Source organism: Zingiber officinale, chromosome 3B (assembly GCF_018446385.1).
Source record: "Zingiber officinale cultivar Zhangliang chromosome 3B, Zo_v1.1, whole genome shotgun sequence".
NCBI classification, from domain to species: Eukaryota; Viridiplantae; Streptophyta; class Magnoliopsida; order Zingiberales; family Zingiberaceae; genus Zingiber; species Zingiber officinale.
Genome location: NC_055991.1, coordinates 12,660,950 through 12,678,401, shown reverse-complemented (window position 1 = coordinate 12,678,401; position 17,452 = coordinate 12,660,950).

The following is a 17,452-nucleotide window of genomic DNA, read 5'->3' as shown; positions in this document are numbered from 1 at the left end:
AGTTTACATATGTTTCTCAACCCCGGGTCAACCCAAGCCCGTCGCAGGTCGACCCACGCAGGTCGCGGGCCTAGGCGGGTCGGCCCACGGCGGACTTGGGTTGATAAAATTCCAACCCAACCCACTTAAATTGTTTGGCGGGACGGGCCAACCTGATGGGTCCAGCCCAAATTGACGGCTCTATAGAGAATCATGGGGCGGTGCTGCTAAATGCTCTTACCATGATTTATTGAGTGTTAATCAAAATTAGTTCTGAACATCCTATAATTAAGGAGTTGATCATAGGATGAGACTATTAAGGGTATGCCCAAATAAATGACAAGTATAGTCCTGAATCACAAAGAGTTGTGAACCCATAACTAACTATATCCCTGAACCATGAGGGTTATACAAGTATTAGTTTCCCTATTTCCTGTTCAGGAAGTCAAATTCAAGTAGTTAAATTTGACGAATAAAGTTTGATGTGATCAAACAGTATATTGACAAAGAAAGTTTGATATGATCAAATATTAGAGTGATTTCCAATCAATAGAAACAAAAAGAAGGGAAGAGATTCACACAAAGTCTATAAATTAGGTTTATATATATATATATATATATATATATATATATAGAGAGAGAGAGAGAGAGAGAGAGAGAGAAAGAGAGAGAGTTTTGTTAAAATACGGACCTGGCCATGCGGACTCATCCGCGATCTACAAAATTTGATTTTTTTTATTTTTTTATTTTTTAAATATAAGTTTTTCTTGTGTTTCTTCGTTCTCGCCACTGCTCACCACGCCTCCTCGCCCGCCGGCCATCCACTCACCGCGCCTCCTCGCGCGCCCGCCACCCGCCCGGCCGTCGGCCATCTGCCCACCGCCGGCGGCTTCCGGCCGCCTGGACCCACCCACACTATAGCCCAGGGGTGAACCCGTGGGGGATCGCGGCATGGATTCCGGCTGCCGCCGCCTGCCAACCGCCGAGCTAGGAGGAAGTCTCGGCGGCGAGGGGATCTAGTCGCGCCGGATTCCGACCATGATCGCGCCTAAATCAAGCCGCGATGTCGCCGGAATCTGGCGCGATCACGTTCGGTCATGACGCGTCCGGAATCCGGTGGCGATTGCGCCAGATTTCGGACACGATCGCGATCGAAATCCAGCGGGATCGCTGCCAGAATCCGGCGCTATCACGGCCTCGATCGCGCCAGATTTCGGTCGTGGCGCGATCGAGGCCGGATTCCAAACGCGTCACGACCGAACGCGATCGCGCCAGATTCCAGTGAGATCGCGGCCGGATTCCGGCGCGACTAGATCCCCTCACCGCCGAGACTTCCTCTCAGCTCGGCGGTGGGCAGGCGACAACGACGGGTGGCCAGCGATGATGAGGCGTGGTGAGCGTGGCTTCGTTACAGCGTGAACGAAGAAGAAGAAAAAAAATATTGTATTAAAAAAATAAAATAATATGACATGACAATTGGTCCGTAATAATCCACAGGATAAAATCCGTAACATAACAATTATATATATATATATATATACACACTTATCCTCCACTTTCCCATTCACCCATTAACTCCACTTCCACCACGTTTTTAGAGTTCACATTTGGCTCCATATATATAATTAATTTTATTTTTTCTTTTCTCTCTTATCCTCCACTTTCCCATTCATCCATTAACTCCACTTCCACCACGTTTTTGGAGTTCACATTTAGCTATATATATATAATTTTATTTTTCTTTTCTCTCTTATCCTCCCCTCCCCCCCCCCCCACACACACACACACACATATATATATATATATATACAATTTTGTTAAAATGCGGACTTCTGCGTGCGGACTCATCTGCGACCTACAGATTTTGCTTTTTATATATATATTTTTTTGATTTTTTTTTTTACCTTCCTCATTCTCCTCTCTCTCGTCGTCGTGTGCATGTGCTAGCCTCGCTGGCCGGCCGGGCACCACCCACCGGTCATCCTGCCTCCTCGCCTCCGGCCGCCCACCATCCGCCGACAGCCAGAATCCCAGTCGAAATCCGACCGCGATTGCGGTCGCTATCGTGGTGGCCAGATCACGGCCAGATTTCGGTTGAAATCCGACCGAGAATCGGATGGAGTCTGGCAGCGACCGGATTCCGGCCACGATGGCGCCGGAATCCGGCCGCAATGGCGCCGGAATCCGGCCGCGATGGCGCCGGATTCCGGCCGCGATGGCGCCGGATTCCGGCCGCGATGGCGCCGGATTCCGGCCGCGATGGCGCCGGATTCCGGCCGCGATGGCTCCATCGTCATCGCGACCGCACCTGCCTCCGTCGCGATCGCGTCCGGACGCGCCTGCGCCAGGATTCCGACGAAGGCGCGTCCGGATTCTGGTGCGATCACGGCCGGAATCCGGATGCGACCGCGCCGAAATCCAGTTGCCTGCCCAACACTGTCGGAATCGCCTGTATCGCGGCTAGAATAGAGATGTGGCTGAAATCCATGTCGCGATCCCCGACGGATCCACCCCATGCATGGGCTATAGTGTGGGTGGGTCCAGGCGACTGGAGGCCGCCAGCGATGGGCAGATGGCCGGCGGCAGGGCGGGTGGCGGGCGCGCGACGTGAGCTGCTTCTCGGCAAAACGCGCCGAGAACGAACGAAGCAGGAGAAAAAAAAATAAAGAAGAAAGAGAAAATTTTTTATAAAAAATTAATAAAAAAATGACATGGCATTAAGTCCATAGCAATCCGTAAATAATGGTATGTAGCATATCATTTTTATATATATATAGCGTTGATATCCTGCGCGACGTCACAGTGTGCGACTGTACGCATTGCGTAAGATTTCAACGCTTTTTTTTTAAAATTTTTGAATTAAAAAAATAATTAAAATATTTTTAAAAAATTTAATTTTTAGGGTTCAGACTTTGGGTTATAGTATCAAAGCAATTTTGTTTTTTAGATTTTACCTCTGGAGTTCAGATATCCCAATTAGATTATAGTGTTTGGTTTTAAAAAAAATTAAAATAAAATTAATTTAAGTATTTATTAAGTATTGTAATATGTTAAGGGGATAGATTAATGTATTAGAAATTTATATAAGGAAATGTTAATTTTTTTAATTGATTTTTTTTTAGCTTAAAAAAAATAAAAAAATTTAAAAAACAAAGCTTGATCTCCTGCGCGACGCGCACAGTCGCGCACTGTGCCGTCGCGCAGGAGATCAAGATTCATATATAGATTTGATATCCTGCGCACCCGCACAGTGCGCGACTGTGCGCGCGCGCAAGATATCAGTGATTTTAGTTTTTTTTTTATTTTTGAATTAAAAAATAAAAAAATATTTTTTAAAAATTTTATTTCTAGGGTTCAAATTTTAGGTTATAATATCAAAGTTATTTTTTTTTTAGATTTTACCTTTGGCAGCCACGATTTTCTTCTATATATATATATATACTTCCACCACGTTTTTGGAGTTCGCATTTGGCAGCCACGATTTTTCTTCTCCCTTATAGAGAAGTACGAACAGAGTTTTTTTTTTTTTTTTTTTTTTTTTTTTGGTGTATGAGTGTGTGTGTTTTCGGACAGGAAGTCTTTTTTTCTTCTTTTCAGAGAAAAGAGTGTCGGTGAGATTTTGAAGAGGAGTTTTCTCCTTTTTGGACTAGAGAGTTTTTGGTAGCCATCCTTGAAGAATTAAGGCAACCCCTAATAGATTGGATGAGTACGATAAAGAGAGGGGGGGGATATCGTACTCTTTTAAAAACTTTTCTTTTCGTATTTCAAAACAATTCGAGTAAGCAACAGAAAATATAAAGGGACAAGTTCATTTACTTTGTTCGGAGCCTAGCTCGACTCCTACTCGAAGGCCCGCGATCCTTGATCTCACCAATGGGCAAATCACTATAGCTCTTCTTTCCGAGATCCTCAGAAAGAAGCAGATCGTACAAATGAGCAAGATAGTAACAACCCTACTATCTTGCTTAAGTGAATTACAATGCAAGCTTATATAAAAATATACCGACAAGTAAATGCAGTTGAAGCTTTGGTCGGCACTTCCGGATAGTGTGGCTTGCTGAGCTGATAAAGGCTTGTAGCACGGTTTGCTTGCAGAACAGAACTTGAGTCGATCAGAGAAGAATTGCTGAGCATCAGACCTCGAGCTTCTTTTATAAGTGTCATTATTGTTCAGTCGACCGATCCCTCTGTTCAGTCGACCGAACCCGCTTTCTTCCTTCCTGGCTGGAGTCTAACGTTGGCTCAATCTTTTGCATTAACTGATCTTTAATGGTTCGGTCGACTAATAACCTTGTTCGGTCGACCGAACGGTGAATTTCCCTTCTCGCCGAGATTCACACTTAATGCTCCATTAATGCTTTTATTGGTTTGGTAGACCGAACCTCATTTTCGATCGACCGATCATGCTGTGATGCCATATTTTCGATCCTGATATGCTTTGCCATTTTTGCCTGTTCGGTCGACTGATAAAAAGCCTTTTTCGGTTGACTGAACCTCCTGTTCAGTCGACTGAACCCTTGGTAAATTGAAGGTTTCTAAGTGCTGGTCGCGTGGCCGCTGACAGAGTCTGATTCTGAGTTCTGAGTCAAAAATTATGATCATTTGAAGTCCAAAGGGTCATATGATTCTGCAACACAAAGTTAGTTCGATATAACAAGAATATTCCTGCAAAACAAAGTTAGCACAGTTATAATAGTAATATGCATGAGTATAACAGTTAGGACTGTCTTGATCTCAACTTGGAAACCTTCCCGATTTCTTCAGTTGGATCAGCGATATTAGGTTGTTTCCTTCAGGAGCCTGACCTCATTATCGCTCCTCCAGTTATTTACCTCAACCTACCTGCAAAACGTTAGGTCCTCCAGACCTGTTTGGACTTTACTGTCTAGCCATGACTAGGGCTTTCCTGATTGAGTAAATAGCCTGCACACTTAGCCAAATATCATATCATAACAAGACTTAACTTGAACCTTTGACAACATCAAAACTCAGGTTTGATTCTGGTGTACCTTGCACCAACAATCTCCCCCATTTTGATGTTTGGCAACCAAAGTTCACAGTTAAGTTTAAAATATGCAGAGTTAAGTAAACAAACATTTAACTCTCCCCCTGAGTTCAATAACTCCCCCTAAATTTACTATCTCTCTCCCTTTGACACACATCAAAAATAGAGGTAATACCAACATATTTAAAATAGTTTAAGAGAAAAACTAAGTTTGAGTTAGAAAACTTTGAAAATATTTGAAATCAAGGTTCTCTAAGTATAAGTTAGAAGTTATTCGATTGAAAATAATAGTACAAAAAAGTTTTTTTTTATAAAAATCCATAAAATATCTAAGCTTTGAATTATTAAGTTAAAATTATTTGAAAATGTATTTTTTTAAAAAGTATCTAAGAAAAACTTTGGAAGTTAAAATTTTTTTAAGAGAAAATAGTGAACTAAGTTTTTAAATTAGTCTTTAAATTTTTTTTTTTTTAAATCTAAGTCAAATTTTGAAGAAGAAACTTTGAAGCAAAAAATATTTTAATCAAGAACATTTATACTTTTTTTAGGAAAATAAGTATATAATTTTTGAAATATTTTGGAAAGAGAATTTTGAAATATATTTTAAAATCGATAAGTCTAAAAGAAATAAGTTTTGAAAATATGAATTTTGAAAAATTCTAGGAAAGATTGGTTTTGAAATGATGTTGACGCTCCCCCTTAATTAATAATCTAAAGAACAAGCGAGATAATTTTAATTAAGTTTTTAATAAAGTTTTTAAAAAAGTTTTAATTAAGTTTTACAATAATTAAGTTTTTTTTTATAATTTTAAATAAGTTTTAAAATCATTTTAATTAAGTTTAAAATAATTTTAATTAAGTTTTAAAATAATTTTTAATAAATTTTAAAATCATTTTAATAAAGTTTAAGTTGTTAATCAATTTTAGATTAATTAAAGCAACTTAATAATTAATTGATTAAAATTAGTTAATGTTGATTTTTAATTAGATTAGATTAAGATTATTTAAACGTGAATTAATTTACGTATTAAATTAGAGAATTTATAAATTAATTGATTAAGTTGATAATTAAATTTTGATTATTTTGAATTTTGTGTTAATTAGATTTGTAAAGTTAATTTAATTAACTTCAAATTAATTAATGATTTAATTTTTGTTTTAATTATTTTAAGTTTTTAAAATATAATTAAGTTTTAACAAAGTTTTATTTTTTAAAAAAAAATTAATTAAGTTTTAATAAAGTTTTAAAAGAAATTTAATTAAGTTTTAAAGGAATTTAATTAAGTTTAAAATAATTTTAATTAAGTTTAAAATAATTTTAATTAATTTTTAAAATAATTTTTAATTAAGTTTTTAAAAAAGTTTTAAAAAGTTTAAAATAATTAATTAATAAGTTTTAAAATAATTTTTAATAAATTTTAATGAGTTTTAAAATATTTTTTTTTATAAATTTTAATAAGTTTTAAAAAGTTTAAAATAATTTTTTAATAAGTTTTAAAAAGTTTTAAAATAATTTTTTAATAAGTTTTAAAATAAGGTTTGATAATTAATTGTGAATTTAAGTTTGAATTAAAGTTTGATAATTAATTATGAATTTTAGTTTGAATTAGGTTTAATTATTTATTCGAGAAAGATTATTGAACCCATGTTAGATTCAAACTTAGCTTTGGGTTAATCAAGCAAGCGTCCTAAGGATAAGCTTTCAGTTCAGTGGTGAGGCATACGACCTACTTGGATATCATTAGACCACTTGCTGAAGGCTTTCCAAACTGTCCCCGCCCAAAAAACTTAATACTAAATTTTGGTCTAACTAGCCCATGTTTGACTGGGGTAGCTTCGGTCAGATCCACTAAGTCTAGTGTGTTGGGATCTCTTCGTATGGCTAGAGAGGGGGGTGTGAATAGCCGACCCCAATTGCTCGCGTTTCTTTCTACAAACTAGGGTTAGCGCAGCGGAAACTAAATGCAGAAAGAAGACAGGAGAAGAAATCAAACCTCTACGCAAGGATGTAACGAGGTTCGGAGATGAAACTCCTACTCCTCGGCGTGTCCGTAAGGTGGACGAAGCCTATCAATCCGTCGGTGGATGAGTCCCCGGAAAATCGGCTAAATCAAACTCCTTGTGGGTGGAGAAACCTCGCCACAATCACTTGCAACAGCAAGCTAAGAGTACAAGAGAATAGCAAGAACAAAATACAACAGGAATGTAAACACAGTAGCTTGCCTTCTCGTCGACTGGGGTCCCGGATGAAGTAGCAACTTCACGGACAGATGCAACAAGCAACTCAGCAGCAATCAGTCGGAAGCTCACGCGAAGCTTCAAAGCATCTCTACAAAGCATGAAGCTTAGCACACAAAAGAGGAAAAGGAAAAGAAGAAGATTGAGGCTCGCAGCAGCAGCCCTCTACCTGCGAAGAAAGCGAAGAAACGGAAGAAATCTGGCGGTTGCGTTGCAGCGCTAGTGCTGAATCGATGCGTGGACCGATCGGGCTCCATGTGGATCGGTCCACGGACCGATCCATTCCCTCCTCCTTCGTTTCTCCCGATCGGTCCATGGACCGATCAGGAACCTCTGATCGGTCCGGGGACCGATCAGATTTATCTGATCGGCCCCGCACCGATCGGCCCTCTTGCGCCTCGCTCTGTTCGGCCGATCAACTCCGATCGGTCACGGATCGATCGGTTAACACACGATATGCTCGATGTGTTCGATCGATCACCGGACCGATCAGAATATTTCGGTATCCGGATCGATCACGGATCGATCCGACTCATTTCGCCCAAACCAAGTCAAACCAACATCGGTCAATCTTGACTGTTGGTACATTGCTCAGCATCCGGTCACTCCCTTGACTGCTCGCCATTAAGTGTCCGGTCAATCCCTTTGACCCACTTAGACTTTTCTCTTCGTCAAGTATCCGGTCACTCCCATGACCTACTTGGACTTCCCATCACGGATGTCCGATCACCCTTGATCCATCTGGATTTTCCCTGCCGGCTTCACTCACGGGACTTTCACCTAGCTTCACTCACTAGGGTTTCACCGGCTTCACTCACGGACTTTTCACTGCCCGACTTCACTCACGGGACTTTCACTTTCACCTAGCTTCACTCACTAGGATTTTCACCGGCTTCACTCACCGAGATTTCCATTTTTCCACCACCATGCTTTCATCTCCCTAACATCCAGTTAGGACTTTCTCCGGCTTCACTCACGGGACTTTCCACACCTGCCTAACATCCCGTTAGGACTTTCCCAGCTCACTCACTGGACTTTCCAATGCCTAACATCCAGTTAGGACTTCCCCAGCTGGCTTTACTCCGGATTTTCAACTGTCCGGCTACACTCACCGGGACTTTCCCCTGCAAACTCCCTGTTTGGACTTTTCCAGTGTCAAGTCTCCATACTTGGACTTTTCCCGAATCAGGTCAACCAAGTCAACCTTGACTTACGGTTGCACCAATAATCTCTCAAACATCTATTCTTGTCCCATATCAAGAATAGAACTCTCTCACGAGTGTCAAACATCAACATGCAACTCAACTAGGTCAACCTTGACCTAAGGTTGCCCCACAATCTTCCTAAGTCAAACATCAAATACAACTCGAGTCGGTCAACTCTCGGGTCAACCAGTCAACCTTGACCTAGGTTGCACCAACAATCTCCCCTTTTGATGTTTGACAAAACCCATAATCAAGTTAGGTTAACCGATAACCTAACTTAGGTTTTCAATCATCTTCCAATGTCCAATGTTCTTTCCTTGAACATTCTCGGACATTCTCCCTTAGGTTAACCCGATAACCTAACTTGGGTTCTCCAATAATTCTCCCCTTTTGACACACATCAAAAGAATTCCAATGTTCTTCCTCGAACATTCCTTGACATTCTTCCCTAGCTTAGGTTAACCCGATAACCTAACTTGGGTTCTCCAATAATTCTCCAATGAACACTCTCCCTTTTGACACACATCAAAGAAAAAGATGGTATCAAGGTCAAGAGTTTCTTCCTAATGAAAGTCTCATACCTTTCATTGAAACTCTTAATTTCCCCCTTGATACTAAACTCAACAATCAACTTAGTGATAATCTCATATCACTAATCCTCAAAAGTCTTAAGGAGTAAAACTCCCCTAAAAGTCAACTCCCCTTGACAATTAGTTAAGACTCCCCTAAAGGTCAACTCCCCTTGACCATTGCACCAACAATGTCTTGGAGAGTTTCAAACCTTTAGAAATCCAAAATCAACTCCCAAAACTGAAATTTCGGACACTGCTGAAAATCGAGACGCGCTCGATCGGTCCCGGACCGATCGAAACCATGGATCGGTCCCCGGACCGATCAGGCCTTCACCAGATCGCACCAAGCTCTCTGGTTCTCATCGGTCTGCAGACCGATCAGATCTTCCTGGATCGGTCCCGGACCGATCCAGCACTGATAAGCGGTTTCAAATTTCCTTCCGAAATTCAAAACCCTAGAAAATTCAGAAAATTTGAAAATTGTGAAATTTTGAGGATACATTCCTCATAACATATACTATCATGGAAAATAGTTTTCTATGAAAATAACTTCCATTTTCAATCTTGATACAAAGTTCTAAAACTTTGAAATAGTTCAAGTTTAACTCAACTTTGTATCACAATGTTCAATGATGAATGCTATCACTAGGAAAGCTTCATCAAGGTTTTTCAAATCAATTTTAAAATGATTTTAAACCTTTTAATTTAGGACCATAATCTTAGGGCTAAATGTACATGACTTGTACACAAGCTTTCCCTATGATCCTCCATTTCTTGAATTAGGCTCATCTAGGTACAAAAACTATGCACCTTGATCCTAACTCATGATCCTAATATCTCACATACATCTAAAGTGTATCAAACACATCCAAGTCAATGTTGATGTGAGATATGGGTTTAGGTATCTTAGACTAAGGTCTCATGCATTTTCTAAACACAAATTTGATCTCAATATCAAAATGTATTTTTCATCCTTAAATCAATTTCATTGATTATTAATGCAAGAGATGATGACATGACATAAAATGATATCATAAGTAAAAACATGTGCCAATGTCATGATGTCATGGCATAAAGTTTGAAAACTTAAATAAACATGACATATAGATAACCTAAGCATTATCATGACATTTCAAATGATAATAAAATAAATATGATGTCATGGCATGGCATATGGCAACCAATCATGGCAAGTTAGCACAAATAAAATACCTAAATTCCCTATCTAAGTATCCTTAGCCTTGGCTAACTTAAAATCTAACCCTAGATTGCCCATATATCCCTAAGAGAAAACCAAAATCCCAATTATGGTATTTCTCTAGGTTTTCTTAAATTGTGCCAAATAAGATTAAAATCGATATTTTTCAAATATGGCACAATTTACTCTTCAAGGAGTAAACGATAATTCCTTTTCATTTTCAAAGGTTCACAAAACCTTGAAAATGCTCCTTGAGTGTCAATTTCCTCAAAGTTGGGTTAACTACCCTTCTTATTGGAGTTGACACTCTCTAACCCATTTATGGGGTAGAGAAGATGCTCCTAGGAACCCAATACATATTTGAGCTCATTGGGTTCACTAAATATTCACTAGGGATGACTTCCCTAGCAACCCTCCTAATGACCCTCTTAGGCTTTGTAGCCTTGGTCGTTTGGGTCTCGTCAATGTCAACTATAGGGGTGACTCCCCTTGTAACCTTGGTAATGGTCTTCCTAGCCCTAGGTTTTGTTCCATAATCGAATGGAACATTGTGGTAAGTGGGCTTGACCATTTGGGACTTAGGTTTGTGACCCAAACCTTTCTTGTCCTTGGACTTGGGTTTTTGACCCCTAGACCCTAGAGTCAAATCCTCAAGAGCCTTTTCTAGAGAGTTAAGTCTTGACCTCAAGACTTGATTTTCTTTCTCTAATACCTCAAGCTTTAATTTATCATTTTTCTTTGAGGTATTCCTAGGCATATGTCTAGATGATTTTGGATTCCTACCTAGGTTTTCCTTAGCCTTAGATGGGCTAATTCTAGGGTTGGCTTTCCTAGTGTTATCCTTATCTAGGCTCACATGTTTGGCACCTAAGCATGTGTATCGATTTCTATAATTAACATGCTTATCATTCTTGACAATAGCAATAAGGCTACTAGCATGCATCCTACTAGAATTGCAAGAGTGTGCCTTAGAGATTACCTTAGGGTTTGCCTTAGCTCCCCCTATCGATGTGCCCGGTCTCTTGCCCTTGTGAGGTTGCCTCCCCCTCGGACAATGGCTCCTATAGTGTCCCCTTTGCTTGCATTGGAAGCACACGATGTGCTCCTTGCCCTTGCGTTTCGGGACTCCGGCTTCCTTGACCTTTGGCGCCGGTGGAGTCTTTCTTACCCTCTTTGGACACTTACTCTTGTAATGTCCAAATTCCCTACACTCAAAGCATAATATGTGTAATTTATTTGAAATTGAAATGCTTGAGTTACCTAGGGTTGAGGATGGATGAAGACTTTCTTCTTCATCCCTTCCGGAGGTAAAAGCTTCTTCCTCTTGCTCCATTCTTGAAGAAGAACTCTCCTCCTCTTCTTCCTTAGATGTTGGGTGTCCCTCAACTTCTAAGTCCATTCCTCCATGAAATGAGCTCCTTGGCTCACTTGACTCCTCTTCATGACTTGAAGTGGAGTTCTCCTCATGGAGCTTTGCCAAGTTATTCCACAACTCCTTGGCATCGTTATATCCACCTATCCTACACAAAACATCATTAGGTAAAGAAAATTCAATGATTTTCGTTACCTCATCGTTGATGGTTGATTGGTGGATTTGCTCCTTCGTCCACCCCTTCTTCTTGAGAGGTTTTCCTTCTTCATCCTCCGGAGGAGTGAAACCTACTTGCACACACCTCCAATTCTCAAGATTAGTCATAAGAAAATATTTCATTCTTACCTTCCAAAACGCGAAGTCGTCGCGATCGTAGAAAGGTGGAATAGTGACATCTTCTCCGAATAGATCCATTCTCTAGCTCGTGCTCCCTCGGGTGATAATCCGGCGAAGAGCGACCTCACTCTGATACCACTTGTTGGGATCTCTTCGTATGGCTAGAGAGGGGGGTGTGAATAGCCGACCCCAATTGCTCGCGTTTCTTTCTACAAACTAGGGTTAGCGCAGCGGAAACTAAATGCAGAAAGAAGACAGGAGAAGAAATCAAACCTCTACGCAAGGATGTAACGAGGTTCGGAGATGAAACTCCTACTCCTCGGCGTGTCCGTAAGGTGGACGAAGCCTATCAATCCGTCGGTAGATGAGTCCCCGAAAAACCGGCTAAATCAAACTCCTTGTGGGTGGAGAAACCTCGCCACAATCACTTGCAACAGCAAGCTAAGAGTACAAGAGAATAGCAAGAACAAAATACAACAGGAATGTAAACACAGTAGCTTGCCTTCTCGTCGACTGGGGTCCCGGATGAAGTAGCAACTTCACGGACAGATGCAACAAGCAACTCAGCAGCAGCTGATCCAGTCGGAAGCTCACGCGAAGCTTCAAAGCAGCTCTACAAAGCTCAACAGCAAGCTTAGCAGCACCAAGAACAGGAAAAAGGAAAAAGAAGAAGATTGAGGCTCGCAGCAGCAGCCCTCCTTTTATAACCTGCGAAGAAAACGAAGAAACACAGAAGAAATCTAGCCGTTGCGTTGCAACGGCTAGTGCCTGGATCGGTCTGTGGACCGATCAGGCTCCATGTGGATCGGTCCACAGACCGATCCATTCCCTCCTCCTTCGCTTCTGTTTCGTCCCTGATCGGTCCATGGACCGATCAAGGAACCTCCTGATCGGTCCGGGGACCGATCAGGATTTGTGCTGATCGGTCCCCAGACCGATCAGCCCCTCTTGCGCCTCGGCTTCTGATCGACTCCTGATCGGTCACGATCGATCGGTTAACACCTGATATGCTACTGATGTGTTGCGATCCGTCACCGACCGATCGAATATTTCGGTATCACTGGATCGATCACCAGATCGATCCAGCTCATGGTTTTCGCCCAAACCAAGTCCAAACCAACATCCGGTCAATCTTGACCTGTTGGTACATTGCGCCTAGCATCCGGTCACTCCCTTGACCTGCTAGGACTCCCCGCTAAGTGTCCGGTCAATCCCTTTGACCCACTTAGACTTTTCTGTCCGTACCAAGTATCCGGTCACTCCTATGACCTACTTGGACTTCCCATCACCAAATGTCCGATCACCCTTGATCCATCTGGATTTTCCCTTGCCCGGCTTCACTCACCAGGACTTTCACCTAGCTTCACTCACTAGGGTTTTCACCTGGCTTCACTCACCAGGACTTTTCCCACTGCCTGACTTCACTCACCAGGACTTTCACTTTCACCTAGCTTCACTCACTAGGATTTTCACCTGGCTTCACTCACCAGGATTTCCCGACTGCCTGGCTTCACTCACCAAGACTTTCCACACTGCCTAACATCCCAGTTAGGACTTTCTCACTGCCTGGCTTCACTCACCAGGACTTTCCACACTGCCTAACATCCCAGTTAGGACTTTCTCACTGCCTGGCTTCACTCACCAGGACTTTCCAACTGCCTAACATCCTAGTTAGGACTTCCCCACTGCCTGGCTTTACTCACCAGGACTTTCCGACTGCCTGGCTTCACTCACCAGGACTTTTCCCCGTGCCAAACTCCCTGTTTGGACTTTTCCAGTGCCAAGTCTCCATACTTGGACTTTTCCCGAATCAGGTCAACCAAGTCAACCTTGACTTACGGTTGCACCAATAATCTCCCAAACATCTATTCTTGTCCCATATCAAGAATAGAACTCTCTCACGAGTGTCAAACATCAACATGCAACTCAACTAGGTCAACCTTGACCTAAGGTTGCACCGACAATCTTCCTAAGTCAAACATCAAAATACAACTCGAGTCAGGTCAACTCGAGTCAGGTCAACCAGGTCAACCTTGACCTAAGGTTGCACCAACATAGTGCACCAGGTAGAATTCCATATTCAGCCTAGACATGCCTTCGACAAAGCTTCCTTGACGTACTATCGTCCCAATCCATTCTGATGCTATGTTATAGGGTTTGGTAAACTTTTTTCATCTAATCGTTTTAAGCAGAAATAAACCTAGTCCTAAGTATTGAGTTTGGTTAATCAAGTTGGTTATATTATTTTTCTACTTGCTCCCTCTGAGTCACAGCTTAGATAAGGTCTATCTAAGTAATAGATTTGACTCTTAGGGGCCAAGTATAGATTTGGTTCAATTTGTTTGATTAAAAATTTTGTTTGGACCCATGCTTGGACTTGACTTCTAACTTTTTGACTAATTAAAGACAAATATGATTTGTTTGTTTGTTTAGGGTTGTAGCCAAGTCCTGATTTGTTGTACACGGCTCGTTGTGATCCAAGTACCATATTTAGACACTTGGATCCCAGTTCGAACTTTTCCAACATTTCCTTGAGTTGCTTGACTTGTCTTTTCAAGTTGGAATTTTCTTCCTCAAGTTTTGTAACTTGAGTCAAAGTTCCAACTTGAACTTGATTAGTCGAGTTACTCAAGTTAACTTGTTCCTTAAGGTGGTATATTTCCTTAAGTAGCAAGTTATTTTGTTTTTCGGATTTTGTTAATTTTTTAAACAAGCATTTAATTACTTTCAACATTTCAGACTTCGAATTAAAAGTTACCTTATCGTGTCCTTTTGAAACTGATGCAAATCCATGGCTTATCTCAGACTCGTCGTCAGACTCTGACTCATACTCATCTTCAGACTCGGATTCGGACTCTTCAGTCTTTGCCATAAATGCTATATGACTCAAGTGCTTTGGTTCTGGTTTTGTTCGAGGCATAGCTTCCTTGTTTGGCCCTGCATACAAAGCTAACCCTTTCTTAGCTTGACTCAAGTTAGTCTGCTCATGTAATGTTAATTCACAAAATAGTTCGTCAAATTTAATAATGGAAAGATCCTTCGCAACTTTATAGGCATCTATAATAGATGTCCATAAGGAGTTTCGAGGGAATGAGTTAAGTGTATACCTGATGATATCACAATTCTCGAGTTGATGGCCGAAGATATGTAGTCCATTAAGGATGTCCTTAATCCTCATGTGTAGTTGGCTTGCCGACTCACCATCTTGCATTTTAATATTTAGTAATGAATTTAATAAAAGATCACGCTTTATTACCTTTGTCTCGTTTGTCCCTTCATGTAGTTTGACTAAGTTATCCCACAACTCTTTTGCATTCTCGAAGGAGCCGACTTGTTTTAATTCTTCTTTTGACAATCCACATTGTAAAGTGTTGAGTGCCTTTGAATCAATTTGTACTTTCTTCTTTATTTCTTCTGTCCATTCCTCTGGGTTGTTGACTGGTGATGTGTAGCCGCATCAGATAATAAGCCATTGATCAATGTATGTTTTGAGAAAAACTTCCATCCTCTTTTTCCAGTATGAGAAATCGCTTCCATCGAATAGCGGAGGACGCACGGTCGAATATCCCTCGGATTGCACCATTTGTTCTTGCACCAAAAATTGAGAAACAAAAAGAATTTCCAAGACTTTTGTCTTGGGATAAGCAGTGTGAGATAAAGAAAGAAAAAAAACTTAAGAATTAAATAAAACACTTTTAAAGCAAAAGAAAAAGTTTTTAAAGTTGCTCGAAAAATGGTTAAGTAATTTCAGAGCTACCAGGCTCTGATACCAATTGATAGATCAGATGAGTACGATAGAGGGGGGGGTGAATATCGTACTCTTTTAAAAACTTTTCTTTTCGTATTTCAAAACAATTCAAGTAAGCAGCGGAAAATATAAAGGGACAAGTTCGTTTACTTCATTCGGAGCCTAACTCGACTCCTACTCGAAGGCCCGCGATCCTTGATCGCACCGATGGGCAAATCACTATAGCTCTTCTTTCCGAGATCCTCGGAAAGAAGCAGATCGTACAAATGAGCAAGATAGTAACAACCCTACTATCTTGCTTAAGTGCATTACCATGCAAGCTTATATAAAAATATACCGACAAGTAAATGCAATTGAAGCTTTGGTCGGCACTTCCGAATAGTGTGGCTTGCTGAGCTGATGAAGGCTTGTAGCACGGTTTGCTTGCAGAACAAAAATTGAGTCGATCAGAGAAGAATCGCTGAGCCTCAGACCTCGAGCTTCTTTTATAAGTGCCATTGTTGTTCGGTCGACCGATCCCTCTGTTCGATCGACCGAACCCGCTCCCTTCCTTCCTGGCTGGAGTCTGATGTTGGCTCGATCTTTTGCATTAACTGATCTTTAATGGTTCGGTCGACCGATAACCTTGTTCGGTCGACCGAACGGTGAATTTCCCTTCTCGCCGAGATTCACACTTAATGCTCCATTAATGCTTTTATTGGTTCGGTCGACCGAACCTCATTTTCGGTCGACCGATCATGCTGTGATGCCATATTTTCGATCCTGATATGCTTTGTCATTTTTGCCTGTTCGGTCGACCGAACCTTTGTTCGGTCGACTGATAAAAAGCCTTTTTCGGTCGACTGAACCTCCTGTTCAGTCGACTGAACCCTTGGTAAATTGAAGGTTTCTGAGTGCTGGTCGCGTGGCCGCTGACAGAGCCTGATTCTGAGTTCTGAGTCAAAAGTTATGACCATTTGAAGTCCAAAGGGTCATATGATTCTGCAACACAAAGTTAGTTCGATATAACAAGAATATTCCTGCAAAACAAAGTTAGCACAGTTATAATAGTAATATGCATGAGTATAACAGTTAGGATTGTCTTGATCTCAACTTGGAAACTCTCCCGGTTTCTTCAGTTAGATCAGCGACCTTAGGTTGTTCCCTTCAGGAGCCCGACCTCACTGTCGCTCCTCCAGTTATTTACCTCAACCTACCTACCAAACGTTAGGTCCTCCAGACCTGTTTGGACTTTACTGTCTGGCCATGACTAAGGCTTTCCTGATTGAGTAAATAGCCTGCACACTTAGCCAAATATCAGATCATAACAAGACTTAACTTGAACCTTTGACAACATCAAAACTCAGGTTTGATTCTGGTGCACCTTGCACCAACAACCCCTACCGAGTTATCAAACCCTTCTCAGATAAAAAAAGATGAACATCTTCTCCCTCTCTTCCATCAAAAAATCTCATTATCTTGTTGTTGCTTCTTCTTTTTGAGAAGCATTGTTACCATCCACCTTGTAGAATTTCGGAAAGTGTAACCTCTTGTTGAGAGCTATTAGACAGCTCCTTGTGAAGGGGATAATTGGACAACCCCTTCTTCATCTTCGAGGAAGACGTTTTAACCGTCTCGATGAAAAACAATACTTGATCTCTAGTGCGATCAAGTGTTGGAAAGAGGATTCTGATCGTGGACCGGATTAAACAAAGGAAGTACGAGCTCGTGACAATGACTAAGAGTTATTTCGTTACAACCGGAATAGTTGGAGTCATTCCCAAACACAGGTTATTTGGAAGATATGTTTAAGCTTGTAC